The following is a 12502-nucleotide window of genomic DNA, read 5'->3' as shown; positions in this document are numbered from 1 at the left end:
ACGACCTCCAGCAGGTAATCGAAACGAAAAGAGAAGAGTTGAAATAAAATATATGGTGTTTCGCGGAATTAAGTTCATCTATATCTCTTAATTGTTTGAGGCGTATGATTTTAAAGGAAATAAGAACTTAAATTGCACGGAACGTATCGTTATGGAAGGCAAAAATCCACGTAATTACCTTAATCACCGCAGCGCCGACCTTAATCACAACCGCGCCAACAACTTCCTAATGCGTTCTGAATTGTTTAAATTAACGTTGGATCGTAGCGTTGCCAACTAAATATTAGACTGTGTAACTATGGGTTACCTCAACTTTCTTGGGTGTATTAAAATGCATCCCATCGTTTGTAGAAAGCTAAGTAAAAAGTAGGACAGTTTTTAACATATCTGATCCCGAAGAGTTGAAAGACCGAAGATGAAGAAGAAATCTAATGAAAGATCGGTAGAACATACTTACCCCGATAGCGTTCAAAGGGTGGAACCCTCTCGAAATTACGCTCGCAAGATCAACAACTCCTCCTCCAGTATCGTTCGCCCGAAGAAATAGTCCGTGGAGTAGCGCGGATCGATCCGCGCTCGTCGAGAAGCGCATCCGAGGCTACCGATGTCTCTAAAAACGCATCTCCGAGGGTCGCGATAAAATAAATCTCCCCGAGAAGGAGCCGGCAAAGACTCCGTTGTTCCTCGTCCCTTCGGGATAAGTCTCGAATATCGCGACTCGTTAAAACCGTCCCAGTTTTCCGCGGGATCGATAACGTCGACGCCATCGCGGTGCCGTTTGTCCAACCCACCCTCTCCTGCCACCCTCTCGCGCGCTGCGTTTCAGCGCCGAAACGTGAAAAGAGCCCGGCGGGTTGTATCTTGTCCCGCGGTTATCGCCTGGGACACGGCTTTCAATCGGATTCGCAGCGCGCGCGAGGAGGAAGAGGCGCGCCTCGGCGGCGAGGCGTATTCGAGCGGACAGGAAAGGATTCCCGGAACAAGCTGCCGGGTAGCCCGAGCGAAAAGGGAAATAAAAGTCGACCGAATTCCAAGCCCGGCGGAGGAATTATCGCGGCGAGGAAAGGACGGCGGGGGAACGGGAGCCGGGCAGAATGGCACGGGGCATTTACTGCCTATAAATAACCGTTATTACGCAGTGCATTACCGCACCGAAAAACCGGGAACAGCGGCGAGCTAACTGCGCGGAGACCTGCGCCGAGTTTGCCAGCGGGAGCTGCACACAAAGTGCGCCACTGCCTGCGGTTTTCGCTGGCTCGAGGCAGCCTCGCGCCGCTTCGGTGTCGCGCCTTGCGTCTTGTTTGACTGATAATCACGTTCGTGCTCGGTCACCGCGATTGCTAATTCATTGTCGCGTTCGATTTTGGTCAACCCGATTGCTGATTCATGGCCGCGCTGGATTTGGGTCACTTCGCTTGCTAATTCATCGCGAGTCGTTTGGAGAGGGAAGATGCGATTCGTGGTTACAACGTAGACGTATTAACTGATCGCTCACATGAGAGTGACTAATTTTTAACTAGGTTTTAGCACTCTATTCTTTGAATATCGTCGTGCTAATTAAACGTTGCAATTGAAATTATTATGAAGTTGGATTTAATGATTTTCACTGGTTTACACCTTTTCGCTTTAAGCGAATTATTGCGAAGATTTCATGAAACAAAATGTTTTCGTTGGTTATTATCTCGTGAATTATTTCTTTGTGAAAAGGACGTTAATTTAAACAAATCGTTGCGAAAGTGTCATAAAATAGAATCTCTTCCCTCATTACCATTTTCAACATTCTTTCTCTTGACGAATTTAAAATGAAGACCTAACCAATAAGAAATAATATTTTTATCTTGTATAACGTTCTGAAATAAATGACTTCAAATAGTTATTTCTTATTTCTATTTCAAGTGAAATTTATCCAGATCTGTATGGAAGGGCGCGGGGCTATATTAGACCAATCGAGGCCTAATTCCTTCGCCCAGCAAGCCAGCTATCTTTTCATAGAATTCACTTAGGGAAAGGGTGTGGAGGCAAAGAGGAAGCGATAGAACAGAGACGCGACCAATCAGTAGCTCATCTCTTAGCTTAACCGCCTCGTCGTTTCAACCACTGTCCACGCCGGCAGAGGAGGAGAAGCAAGTAGGAGGCTCTAGCCCCCCGATGCGTCGTCATTCATAAGATAAAATTGCACTAACGACCAAGAGACTAGCAACGCTCTCCAGCTCGCGATTCTCTAACGACCAGAGACCAGGCTTTCCGAAGCTTACCTGAACTGGACACTCGTGTGTCACGGAACTCCGGATCCTGCTGCTTTTCCTGGACACTCTCCCCGGGCTTAGCTCTCGCGCAGTCAGCCCCGGATTACTTTGTCCGGTGCGCGCGTGTGTCGTAAACTCGTTTCTCCCGTCTCTCTCTCTCTCTTCGCGAACATTGTGGCAAGCTGCTCTTCGGTCTCGCGCTTTAAATACTGGTTGCGCGGATCTCCCGTCGTCTGCCGGTCATGGGAACGAGCGTGATATGAACGTCGCCCGTGCCCGCGAAAAGAGGGAAAAGCGTTTCGGCGTTGCGCGGACCCGTCTCTAGGGAACGTTTCGAAGGATTAGAACGAAATAGTGGAGCAGTCTCCGTCGAAATTCTCACCTTCGATCCTCTCTGTCGGTAGGCGTTGAGATCTTGTTACGCTAGTTGCATCGGTTTGCTCTATAATATTCCAGATCGTTTCCAGGATCATGCGTGACGTATCGTTTCGAAAATGACAGATTATTAATTCCTTTAATAATTATAAATACAGATTTCTGGTAATAATAATCTGTTGAGCATTACTGTTATTCTGTTCTTTTTAAATCGGAATAGAATACGATTCTCGATATTTTCCTTGTATGATCTTTTACAGAAAACTATGATCGGGAGTAGTATCCTCGTTTATCCTCGAGGGTAATCACGTTGAATCCTCGTAATTGTGGGACCATGGATTTTTATACATGACTTATTCCGTTTTAGTATAAATTCACAAAATCCGCAGTCTGACAATCGTGGTCGGTATAAGATATTTAGTTTGTACAGCTTTATACTCACCCTAACAAGGTAAAACGTATTGAATTTCTTCAATTACGTATTTGTACTTGGCTGTACGAGGAGAGCGGATTATGTGCGCATATTCAGAGATAAAGCGAACAGAAATATTCGAAAGATATAATAAGATTATAAGCTTATAAGGGTTTGAGTTACCGTAATATCTGCAACATTTTGCAACGACGATGGCACGGAAAGAAATAGACCGTATTGAATGAAAATTACCGCGATCCACGTACGAAACACAGAATACAACCGACCGTAGCCAGAATTTCCACGACCACGAGTTTCGCGAAGTTTCGGTCTCAAACCGATCGTTTCTGCGGAAGCAGAAATTCAGCGGGCCGCTGCGGATTACGGTTCGCCTCCCCGCAGCGCGTTATCTTTCCGCGCGGCGAATTTGCATGATTACGCCTACCAAGACGCGGCTCCTACGAGCCCCGATAGCCACCCGCCTGGCTCGCTCGCGATTTTCCGTCGGCTTTTCGCCCGGTGTGCCAGGCGGCGCGGCGGCCTGACCGGGAGAAACGATGCCGCGGACGTTAACCCGCGACCAGAATTTCCATGGAAATGGGCCGCATGTCGGTGCGTTCGCAGCCGACACGCAGCGCGGCAAACGAACCTAACGCTGTCGTTAATCCTCCGCGCGCATGTTGATATCGCGCGAAAACAAACGCAAACGAAGTCGCGCCGGAAATTAATTCGCTTATCGGGCCTCGCTCATCTCTCCCAAAGACGTCTTGCCACCGTTAAAACTGGCTTGTCCCGCGGTTTCGCCGATCTTTATTATCGTACGCCCGGCGATAAATCTGTTTGGTCAAGAACGGCTCGTAAAAGCGTCTTTGGCCGAGAGGAACAGTTTAGGAGAGGTGGTAGCTAATTCCGCGAGACAGACCGAAGGATTTCGGAATTTTTACGGCTCTAGATCGCAGATTTTGATACCCTTTTTATTGTTAGTATTTTTATTGTTATTCGTTAATTAACGGGTGTGAGAACTTCGTGTAAGATTTTTGAGATTAAATGTGAAAGACCTCGCAATGACGAAAATACGTGATAGGATTATCTTTGATTAATTAAATAAATTTTTGTGATTATATCTTTATATATCATTGAAGGAAATGCTGAAGGATTTAATGTGGTAACCAATTACTGTGTATTTCGTTTCCTTTCGGCTAGAATTAATTCCATTCATTTTTGAGAGAAAATGTAATGTTTTACTCGTGTACTCACACAATAACCAGCTCTACTGTTTCATGTATATTATGTATACTCTTCTACTTGGCGAATCGAATTTCTCATCTCGATTCTTACAAATGATCCAAGAAAATTAGAAGACAACCAGAGCAAACAATTGTATATAATTTCGAACCTTCGCCGAATCAAAGCGTGCAGGTGCAGAGCCACTCCCTGAGATCGCGAGGCAGAGCTAGTCAAGCATTTCCCGGCACGTCCTCCAATGAAAATCGCAGCCGACGACCTTGATTTCACAAACGGCGTTTCACCCCGGTGTACAGAGAGCGGGCGCCGCGCCCCCGGTTGAAACTTCCGGTGAATTACGAAATGCACTTTGCCGTCGCGACGCTAACAAACGACTTTCGAGGAGCTCGCCGCTTCCAGCGAGCTTTAACTCCCGACCAAATCTCCGAGTACTTACGTCAGCTCGCGTGATCCACGCGCAAAACCCGCGAGGAACTTGCCGTTGGTAACCACGTCCGGGGATCGATCTTCCCGAGCGACGAGCCCCCGTTATCCCCGAGGACACCCCGTCTAGCATCCTGCCGCTCCTACTCGCGTGCCTTCCGGCTCACCCGCCGCGATTTTCTTCGCCGCATCGGAAACCCTTTCGGCTGACCTACTTCCGGACCGTATTTCACCGACCTCTCCCCTGCCAGAACCTCTCCGGCTGATACGTGCCCTGGACTACGATCCGGAGCCGCCCGTCAATCGATAACAACGATTTCCAGGTGTCGATTCGCACCTCTCGGGTCCACAAGCGATTTTTCTCCGCTGCCGTTGCAGAAACGATAGCAACCTCCGCGCAATGAGAATTCGTCTTTAAGGTTGATTATTCGGACGGAATATTATCGTCCAGATAAAGTTTTCATAATTGCTGCTTCTACGCTGACTCGAATTATGCGTGAATTATTTCGCCAATTAATTTTTCGAATAACGAGGATTTCCTCTTTTTGTGAAAAATGAGTTTGAAAAATCTACAACTAATTCTCTTCAACATGGTGTACCCAAACTGTAGTGTACTGGCTATTCCTGTCCCTCTAAGGATGGTGTATCCTATAATGATAATTATCTGATAATAATTTATAGTCATCACACGAATACAATAAAAATAAATATATCACAGTACAATACAAAGAGTAAGATATAGTGCAGTATATATAAAAACATCTTGCTTCCATACCTGACAATTGTCGTCATCAATTGCGAGAAACAGGGATTCGGGAAAATTCGAGACTACTATAATCCAATTCCACGTCATATTCCATTGTCTCATGGTGGATCCAATGAAAAGTTAGCCGACAGCCTTAGACAACGTTATTCGAACACGCGAGTTCAATAGTCAAAAGGATTAATTAAATCCCAGGTAAACGGTGCTGCGAATGCAAAGTGCGTCGACAAGTAGAACAGGCCAGGCGCTGGTCAGACGCGGAAATAGACTAGACAAGAGGTAGCGTTGCAGAATGAATTCGATGGTGCAAGAGGCAACGGTTGGGAAGCTGAAAGCTAAAGTTTCGATGGCCAAAAAGGCGGCGTGGAGCGCACGGGGGAACGGTGTGCATTCAGTGTTCGCTGATTAAACAGGAGTATCAGAAGTTGGCGGGCGAGCGAGAAAATTGTTTCCGGCTAAGGAGTGGATTACTTTTATTCGCCGGGTTTAATCTTCGTCCGGGGGCCTCGGCGAAATTGGAGCGGAAGGAGTCGAGGAGAGTCGGTGTTCTCCTTGGAAAACTGAATCCAAGTTGCCTCGATTCCGCACGGAGTTTAACGAGGCGTCGGAAACTGAACGGACGCGTTGCTGCGCCGGTCAATTTGAAATTCAACAAGCGGCCGAGGTTCTATTCGGCCGGCTGCTACAGTTATCGTTGCGATACGATGTTTCGTTCGCCGAACGATCGCGAAGGACGATGCTGTACGGCGTGGGTCTGCAACCCGTGGGCCTATGTTCCAACTTCTCCCGTTTTGTCGCCTCCAAAATCGTCGAATTCCGACTCGCCGGAAAAAATTGGTGAAACTTTCGAGAAAACCAATCGAAGAACTAGAACGAGAAAACTTATAATCAAGTGTGGAACAACGCGGAGGCTCGAATGATGGTTTTGAGATTGCATGGTAGCATTCGGTGCGAGTAATCTTCTCGATCAAGTAGTAAAGCATCGAGGTCATTCGGCGGAATGTTAAAACGTTGGCAGAAAATAATAAAGTTGTAGTAACGTGCGACTTTTTAATAAAATATAAGGTGAAACGACAATGGAAGAAAAGAAAACTGTTTTTTCCTGGATTAATATTATATAGCACGAAAATTAAAATTGATACATTTACTTTATTCTCAATTCTGTTGAAATTCGATAGAAATAAACTTTATACGTGTATCCATTTACAGTAAAATATGTATTTTAAAATCTTCAACGCGTCACTCGGTCTCGACAAATATCATTTATAAACACTGCGGTTACGTATACTCATGGGACTGACTGTAGGTACAGTCGAGTACAAATATAGACGCCCTTTAAAACGCTATAACCGACTCGTTTCTGTCTTATGCGTCTCGGAGGAACTAAGAGGTTGGACACCCCTGGCTCTATGGTGCACCGTGCACCGTGGACTAGAGGCACGGTAAAAGCACGCGCAGAACGAGGCCCGGCCCGACCCGGCCCATAAACAGGAACAATCGTTCCCCGATCGGACAAGGATGTCGCGGATTTCTGTCCGCGGATTTCTGCGGGCCACCACCGGGGACAGTTTCCCGGGAGGAGTTATCGATCGATGACCCCAATAGGGCACTCATAAAAGTTATCGGCTCGCCCCGGGAACGATACCGGCGCACGATATAAGATTACACGCTCGATGCGCCATTGTTCCTCGCGAAATCCTCGCTCCGCGAGTTGTATCGCGCCGCGCGCGGTCCTCCGCGAGATAACGGCCGCACATAATCGTGCGCTGCTTAATTCAATCTGTCGTATCTCTAATAAGCCGTGTTCGGTTTATCTCGTGCCGCGCAGCGGTCGCCTAACTGCTCCGTGCGCTCGGGACACGCGAAAAATTATAGCGGCCGCCACGCCTCCGCGGACTCGGACCGAGTCCACCTATCATCTGGAAATTTGCAATTATTTCACGTATTTGCACCTTCACACATTTGCTGCCAACATGCCACGTTCACAATCTGGCACTCTGCGCGACAATAGTGAAATTAATTTTATATTGCTACTTAAAGTCACAGCACGTAATGATGCATATCACTCTCTTAGTTGACCAGCCCCTTTTTTTAATATTATGAAATAATATTATCACGTTAATATTAACAATATTATTCTTAATATAATTCTACCACTTGTCAACTAGAAGACACATACAGCGAGTCATTTGAGCAACGAAGATGGACGAGAGAGAGAGAGCAATGACACCGTCGATTCCGTCGTCTTTTGTCCATCTTTTATCGCGATCGCAGCACGCACGACACTCGAGTGATCATCGTTCCGTCATAACAAGCGTCCAGCATTCCCACGAGCACGTGTGTACATATTTATTATTACGATTATGGCTATAAGAAATTCAAGGGTGTGGGCGGGCAGACCCTTTGTCCTGCAATCTAGAGGTCGCCGGCCCTGTAGCCAGTAATTGGCAATAAAAATCAGTCTCATTCGATGTCGCAGACGTCCAATATCACGGGACGAGGTCTCTTCTCGTCTTGTCGTCGGGGCGTCGGTGAAGACACGGGGGTGGGCTCTCGTGGACGATGTTTTTCTAGGGCAGCGCGATCGTTACTTTCTATCGCGACGGTCGGCCGCCTGCCCGCCTTTTCTTCCCCCGGATATTTACTTCCGGCGGGGGCGGCAGTGTCTTCTCAGACCCGAGAATTTCATCCCCGCCGGCGTCTACGAGCTCCGAGCTCCGGGGTGAATTCTTCGGGCGGCGAGCGCGACGCAATAAAGCCTAGAGGCTTCCTTTACACACGGCTCTCGCGCACACGTACGAACAGCGGCGACGCGCTCCGACGCCGTGAGATCTCTTGCGTCGCCTGTCTTCGAAACCGTCTCGCAATTAACGGCTCTCTTATTTCTTTATTAACGCAACCGGCGACCCGTTTATTGCACACGGAACTCACCTTTCGGAGAGTCCCGCAATTTCGGACGTCGCTGCAATAAAACCAACCCCCCAGTCTACGTATGTCCGCGTATAACCCTTTGCTCTCGCAACACAAATAAAAATTGTTATATCACGCTGCGAGACAATTTTTATTTGATCAGTTTGTATTTTAAGAAGTGTTGAAAATAATTATTGTACGAGACAGGAGATTCGATTCCATATGCAAAAGTGCAAGGGAAATTTCGCAACTTAGTTTGGACATTAAAATAATTCAGAAATTTTCAGATATTTTTATATGAATTACGAATATCTTTCTTGCGCAATTTTACCACAAGGGATGAAAATTAACCCACAAATATCCGAAAATTCTGCATTTTATCGCTATAATTCGTAAGCTCTACAAGATAGGAGAAATGTCTTGAGACAAAAGTTACTTATTCCGTCGACATTGTCTCCGTCACCCACTATTTTAGTAAGAGATCGTTTCGAGGACGCGTCGAAATTCGGACGGCGATTAAAGCCACTCCCAGCAGCCCTCGCCGAGCGGAATTTGAATTCGCTAGTCCCTAAAGGTTTTTGTCCCACCAGAGAACCCAACGGCGGCTCCATCGCGCTGGCCCCCGCAACGGAAAACGGCGTCCTGTTAATTGAGAAATTAGCGAAGTTAATTAAGAAGCCACACCCAGGCCGCTGTCCCTCTAATTGCGCCGCCACAATCGCAGCACGCCGGCGTCCTCCTCTATTTTCCACGATTTCTAGCGAGTACTTACGCCTACGGTTTCCCGTTTCCGCGACACTTTTCCTTACATCCACCGGCTGAGATCATTCTGTGCCGCGTATTTTTTCCGTTCTCATTAGGCTGATTAAATTCGAGCCTCCGAAGAGGACGCATTAGCAAATTGCAGATGAGCCTGCGTCGTCTAAAATTCTCTCAGAATGCTTTCACCGTCGTCGACATCTCTCTTCCGTTGTCCTGGACGCGATGTTCCCGGACAAACGGGAGAGCATTAAATTTTTAATGTTAAATGATCAAGGCTGCTCGCTCTCTGAACCGTCCCGATGCTGATGCCGCATTCGAGAGTCAAAGCATTCGCAGCGGTCACGCTAGGTTGGAATTGCATACCCGGCGCAGAGCATCGGAACGATTAAACCCGATCGTCCCACCTAAACGTAGGCAGAGCAAATCGATTAACCGACCAATGGCTCGCTATTTCGATCGGAGTCGTTCAACCTCTCGCGAGCGGGTTTCCGCGAGGCGTCGCCAATAACTTTCGTCTTCGGATATAGTCGACAACCGGAGCCGAATGGGTGCCGGTCCCGTTACGCCGGTTGCGTCCCAACACAGGAGGACAAATATTCCTAGTCGACGAAGCAGGTGTGGCCGCTAAACGGGCGGCGCTCTCCGGCTGCTGCGGAGCCCCCTCGATCCAGCGATTCCTCACGAGCCGAGAACCAGTTTCCAGCACGGAAAACGCGCGTGGAAAGTAGAAAAATAACAAGCGCTGCCGAGTCCTCCAGCGCATCGAAGGAATTCTTTCACGGTGCCCCTGAAGTGCGCGCGTGTCAGAAAAATCGAAACGCTTCGAGCGTTATGAACTCGACAGGCTTGTTTGGAGACACTTCGCGTAATTGGCAGAAACATTAGAATACGAACGAGCGTGCCTCGATCACGGTGGTTACGGCGGTAGATTATAGCGTGGCTTTTAACGCAGTCGTAATTTTTATTGCGCGACGGAGATAATAATTTATATCGGCCGTATCTTAGGTAGCAAATTGCTCGGGCGTGCTGGCAAACATCGAGGGAATAATTATTATTTATTATCGTTTATTTCGAGTTTACGGATCGACAGTCTTCCGTAGCTAAAGGCGGCTGAAAGCTGTGAAATTGCGGAGAGTTCAGGTCTGTTCTCTTATCTTTTCGAACACACTTTTGTTCGCTTAATATTTGCGATTGTACAAGAGGTGCTAACCAAAATACGAATAACTTCCTAGCATGATAACAATAAACTCGAAGATACGATTTCGTGCCGTAACGAAGAGTCGGGTATAAAAGAGTACATACACGATGGTATAAAAACAGTGTAATCACATGTATCATTGCAACATAGGAGAATGGTAACAAAAACCTATGAGGTTGTGTACGTGTAACGAGGTGCGTGATGCGTCGGCATCACATTCGCGAGAGAGCGTTCAAAGCAACAATGTGGGTTACAAAAGAAATCCGAAGAGTCACGATAATGGTTAACATTTTTACGCGCAGAATAATATCGGTGTAATCAAACAATTTTATAAGGCGTCGTCCAGGATCGCGTCGAACGCCCGGTAAAAGCCGATCGAACTGGACTAAAACTCGAATCGCGATTTTTGTCTGTAAAAGTACCTGGGCTCGGATGCGCCTCGAGTGGTCAGGGAATGCCAGTCGATTCTCGGTAATTATGTCAGGTGCGTACGGGTTCCAGGTCGTTTGGCTGTAAACGGCGATCGGTCCGCGGCCGTTAATGGAATCGTTGGTGCGCAATCGCGTCGCCCCGTCCCTGTAATCGAACAGAGTCATTAGTCGGCAGTCAGGCCGGTGATTTTCACACTTCCTGGCAATAAATAACGGCCGGACCAATGGCGGCGCGAGAGCACGCGGCGCAATAAACGCTCGCGACTTTGTATCGATAAGGAGGGAGGTCCGCTAAAGGTCCTTCGCCGTTCATAAATCGTCCCGGCTGCGAATCGTAAAGTCGTATAAAGCGTATAAATCAACGGCCGCTCGCATAATAAACCGTAGCGGCGCGGCTCGCGCTCGCTCTCGCCCGGCGAGTACAACGGCTGCGGCAGGGGGGCGCACACCGTGGCGCACCGTAAATACACCCGGGCACGTTTGGACACCGGGAGCAGGACGATAAACCGCGGGCGTTATGGTGCCCGCGCAATTAAAACTCGCGCGGCCCATACCGGAATACGTTCTCCGTTAGGGCGCGCGTTGCGGGATTGACTTCGCCACCCGGTTTCGCGACACCGTCGACTGGATGATACTCCTCACGTGGGACGTAATGACACCGTGGACGATACAGTCGGATTTGCCGGTGAAACTTTAGCTGACGACTTCACCGGATGGAACACAGGGATACGTGGTTGTCGGGCCTCGCTTTTAACCCGATGCGCGTAGGCGAGTGGATCTTTTAGTCGGCTCGGATCTGCCACTGATTCGAAATACACGTGTAGTGCAGATTTCACGAGTCCTTAAAAGTTAATGCGTTGCTGTTGGGAGACGATTTCAGAATCGCTCGAAGCGATCCTGTAAAGGCATTTTTCACATCGGTTGCGATTTTCTGAAACAGTTTCGTAATTTCTTGCGAATCGAAAGAACTTTATCTTAAAATAGTATCTTTCAGCTTTAATTTAAGACCTGTAACTTTCAAAAATTCCTACAGAAATGCGATAAAATCTTGAATTTCTTGTTCGAAATTGAAACAGAATCAGTGATCGAATTTTATCTATTTTTCGAAATGACGTCGCAATTCTTTTTTTATTTATTCTACCCTATCTTAAAGTACACACTTTCGACTTTAATTTAAACCAACATATATTTAAAAAAATCCCTCAGGAATAAAATTGAAAATCGACTCAAACTCTTCCACTAAAATTAGGTATTGACAGCGGCTAAGTTTCGAAACTGTTCCCAGATAAAATCACCATATAGACTAGACCGCCGCCCCAAACTCTCCCGTATTCAATAAAAGAGTTGACGGTAACACATTTGGCAAACAGGTTCGATTCTTCGCAATATTTGTCACGAACACACGATAACCGGCGTTCGAACCGTAGCCTGTCGCAGGGACGGGGTTAATATAGCGTGCGGTCTGCTCCGCAGATCTTTCCGGAACCGTGGACACAACTTCCTGCGAAACTTTCGTCGTTTGTCTCGGGGAGTGGTACAAAGTTGGTCTTTCCCCGCTGAGAAAAATTGAAGTTGACCGACGGGTCCCGCCCAGCCCCTTTTACAGTACATTGCTGCGATCGTGGCGCTGTAATGTTCAACAGGCATCCACCACTGTCACACAATTCCTAAATCTTCCTAGACATTGCGACTAATATTTTATAGGAAAAATAGAAATGGTTAAATCGAAATCAATGT

The 12502-nt window shown here is 47.4% G+C and overlaps 1 protein-coding gene across 1 annotated transcript in view; it reads left to right on the top strand.

Moving 5' to 3' along the window:
* Positions 1-12502, top strand: part of LOC144479071 (colorectal mutant cancer protein) — a 74100-nt gene that overhangs the window by 23744 nt on the left and 37854 nt on the right. The gene's annotated exons all lie outside the window — the stretch shown is intronic.

Source organism: Augochlora pura, chromosome 3 (assembly GCF_028453695.1).
Source record: "Augochlora pura isolate Apur16 chromosome 3, APUR_v2.2.1, whole genome shotgun sequence".
Classification (NCBI taxonomy): domain Eukaryota; kingdom Metazoa; phylum Arthropoda; class Insecta; order Hymenoptera; family Halictidae; genus Augochlora; species Augochlora pura.
This window is presented reverse-complemented; position numbering and strand designations above follow the sequence as displayed.